Source organism: Arachis ipaensis, chromosome B3, assembly GCF_059453495.1.
Source record: "Arachis ipaensis isolate K30076 ecotype BB chromosome B3, ASM5945349v1, whole genome shotgun sequence".
Classification (NCBI taxonomy): domain Eukaryota; kingdom Viridiplantae; phylum Streptophyta; class Magnoliopsida; order Fabales; family Fabaceae; genus Arachis; species Arachis ipaensis.
In genome coordinates this window covers 86856060-86859959 of record NC_142438.1, presented here as the reverse complement: position 1 = coordinate 86859959, position 3900 = coordinate 86856060, and the positions used below count along the sequence as shown (strand labels likewise).

At 42.0% G+C, this 3900-nt stretch overlaps 1 non-coding gene across 1 annotated transcript; it reads left to right on the top strand.

The window, feature by feature from the left end:
- The first annotated feature begins 2954 nt into the window (after positions 1-2954).
- On the top strand, positions 2955-3061 carry LOC148571461 (small nucleolar RNA R71). Its single transcript, XR_015908611.1, has one exon. It is a non-coding gene; the product is annotated as a small nucleolar RNA R71 (small nucleolar RNA).
- The last annotated feature ends 839 nt before the right edge of the window (positions 3062-3900 follow it).

Here is a 3900-nt window from a genome sequence, read left to right as displayed (position 1 = left end):
ATTACACATCAATTCAAATGGTAGGTTCCAATCAGGTGGGGAAATGATAGGGGCAGAGGATAACCTCATGTTCAAATGTGCAAATACTAGCATGCATGTTTCATCAAAGATAAATGGTGTATCAGATACAAGGAGATTGCTTAAGGGCTTGGCTATCTTTGAAAAATCTTTAATGAACCTTCTATAAAAACCAGCATGCCCTAAAAAACTCCTAATTACCTTGACATCACTGGGTGGGGGTAGTTTTTCAATAAGTTCTACTTTAGCTCTATCAACCTCAATGCCTTGGTGAGAGACCTTGTGACCAAGGACTATTCCTCCTGTCACCATGAAGTGGCATTTTTCCCAGTTCAAGACCAAATTGGTCTCTTGGCATCTTTTCAATACCAAGGCGAGGTGATGTAGGCAACTAGGAAAGGAATCTCCGAATACCGAGAAATCATCCATAAAAACTTCAATGAATTTTTCTATCATATCTTAAAAGATAGAAAGCATGCAGCGTTGGAAAGTTGCAGGTGCATTACATAGCCCAAATGGCATGCACCTATAGGCAAACACTCCATACGGACAAGTAAATGAGGTTTTCTCTTGGTCTCTGGGATTAACCACTATTTGGTTATATCCTGAATAACCATCGAGAAAACAATAATATGCGTGTCCTGCAAGTCTTTCCAACATCTTATCCATGAATGGAAGGGGAAAATGGTCTTTTCGTGTAGCCTCATTGAGTTTTCTGTAGTCTATGCACAGCCGCCATCCTGTGACGGTCCTTGTAGGTATGAGCTCGTTCTTCTCATTGGCAACCACAGTGATTCCTCCCTTCTTGGGCACAACATGTATGGGGCTAACCCAAGGGCTGTCCGAAATTGGGTATATGACCCCTCCTTGCCAAAGCTTCATAACCTCTTTCTATACCACTTCCTTCATGAATGGGTTCAGCCTTCTTTGGGATTGAATAGATGGCTTAGCATCATCTTCCAACAGTATTTTATGCATGCATATGGCTGAACTGATTCCCTTCAAGTCAGCAAGGGTCCATCCAATGGCATCCTTATGCTCCCGCAGCACCTTGAGTAGCTCGTCTTCTTGATCTTGACTGAGGGATGAATTTATGATCACTGGGTAGTTTTCATTTTCTCCTAGATATGCATATTTGAGAGTGGGTGGCAGTGCTTTGAGTTCAAGTTTGGGTGCTTCTGACTTTTCGTTCCCTTCCTTTGGTGCATCTGGTATATGTATTTCTATTGTGGCTACCACTTCACTTGATTCAGATTCTTCCTCCACCATTCTCTCATCCTCTTCAGGTTCTTCTTCTTCAAAATTCTCCTGCACTTCATCCTCAAGTGCATCTAACCTCATGCATTCCCCCAATTGTTCTGGTGGGTAACTCATGGCCTTGAACACATTGAATGTCATCTTTTTGTTGTGTAATCTCAGGGTGAGGTCACCCTTCTGAACATCAATGACAGCTCCAGCAGTGGCCAAGAATGGCCTTCCCAAGATGATGGAGGTCTTGGCGTCCTCTTACATGTCCAGCACCACAAAATCTGCTGGAAATATGAAATCTCCCACTTTTACCAGCAAATCCTCTACTATCCCGTGAGGGAATTTGAACGACCGGTCTGCCAGTTGTAGGGCCATTTTTGTTGGTTTTGCCTCCTCAATTTTAATCTTTCTCATCATAGCTACTGACATCAAATTGATGCTGGCCCCTAAGTCACAAAGAGCCTTCTCTATTGTGATTTCTCCTATAATACAAGAGATCTGAAAACTCCCAGGATCCTTCAGTTTCTGGGGTAGTTTATGCTAAATGATAGCACTACACTCTTCGGTTAGTATCACAGTCTCATTGTTCTTCCAGCTTCTCTTCTTAGTCATTAGCTCCTTCAAAAACTTGGCATAGAGTGGCATTTGTTCTATGGCTTCAGCAAAGGGTATGTTGATTTGTAGTTTCTTGAAGATTTCTAAAAATCTCAAGAACTGGTTGTCATCTTCCTTTTTCTTCAATAGCTGGGGATATGGAGCTCTTGAGATGTTCAGTTGTGGCATCCCTTTTTCTTTCTGCGGACTTTGCGTGGGAGGTTGAACTCCATCTTGCTCTTCTCCCTTTTCATTTGAGCCTTCTTCTTGTGGTTTTTGGGGGCAGTTCCTTCAGTTCTTTCCCACTCCTAAGTGTGATAGCTTGACACTCCTCCCTTTTGCTTGAATTGGCATCATAGCAAAGGTTGTGGTTAGGAAGCTGCTTAAATAGATAGCTGATTTGTGTCTCCAGTTTCTTGATGCCAGCATTTTGATTCTGCATGTTTGACTGCACTTCCTCTCTGAATGCTTTACTGTTTCGAATGTCTTTGCATACTCCTTCAATTAAGGTTTCGATCTTAGAGAGCTTGTCATCAATTGATGGGTGATTCGGAGCAGATGTGCTGTTTTGGTTCTGATAGGCGTGTGGAGAAGTGTTGTTGTAGGGGTTGTAACGTCTCTGGTCTTGGTTTTGATCTTGCTCACTTTCCCACCCAAAGTTTGGGTGGTTTCTCCACCCAGGGTTGTAGGTCTTGGAGTATGGATCATAGTTTTTCCTTGGTGAATTTCCAATGTAGTTGGCTTGCTCCTGACTACCCTATGCTTCTTCATTCACTCCTTCTTGGGTTGTTGATGATGTTGAGATTGCTGCTACTTGGTTCCTCTCCATCTTCTTGGTGAGGTAAGCCAGCTGCTGGGTAATGAGCTTGTTTTGGGCCAACAGAGCATATACATTGTTCAGCTCCATTACTCCTCTTGTGTTCCCTCTTTCGGAATCATAGAAGTAGTCGTTCTCTGCTACTGTTTCAATAACATCTATGGCTTCCTCAATAGTCTTCTTCTTGTTCAAAGATCCTCCGGATGAATGGTCTACGGCCTTCTTTGACTCATAAGAGAGCCCTTCATAGAAAATGTGCAGCTGCACCCATTCGTTGAACATATCTGGTGGGCACCTCCTTGTTAGGTCTTTAAACCTCTCCCATGCTTCATATAGAGTCTCACCATCTTGTTGCCTGAAAGTTTGGACCTCAGCTCTCAGTCTTTCAATGAATTGTTCTTCAGAATAGAGTTGTGCATTCTGTCTCAATTTTTCTTCATGGTCCCTTCTTGCTATTTTCTCCTCTTCATTTGTCTTTATTATTTCTTCAAGGAGGAGGTCTATCCTAACGAGTCTCTCTTCTTCTCTACTTCTTTTGAGCTCTTCCATGAAGAGTTCCATCCTAGCAAGTCTATCTAAAGGTGGTTGGGTAGGTTGTAATGGTTGGGCGGGGTTGGTTTGTGAATGGAATTGGTTGTTTTGTGGTTGTGTGTTCTGAAAGTGGTATGACTCTTGTGGGTAGTGGATTGAGTTTTGTGGATGGTGAAATGAATTTTATGGATTTTGGATAGACTTTTGTGCTGAGGCATACTCAAATGATGAAGGATTTAGGCATGTGAAACTTGGAGGTGAGGTTGTATAATTGAGAGGCGATGGCTCTTGATGAATGGGGTATGAATGAGTGAAATCTCTTTGACTTTGATCTTCCCAGCCACAACTTGAGTAGTGATCAAAGTCATCAAAATATGGACCATTTTGTGACCCTGGGAAGCACCCCATTTCATGTTCTTGATACTCCCACCCACCATGAGCATAGTAAAGTGAATCATTCTGTGGTGGTGGAGAGTTTTCCATGAAATTTGATTGACTAGAATATGATGGATGCTCCTTTCTTTCCTGCAGAAAGCTCTGTCTCAAACAATAATCACCAAAAGAAATTGGAATCTCCATTGTCACAGATGAGGAAATTTTTAGTGAGGTGATGAGCGGATATTTTATACGCTTTTTGGGGATAATTTCATATAGTTTTGAGTATGTTTTAGTTAGTTTTTAGTTTATTTCCA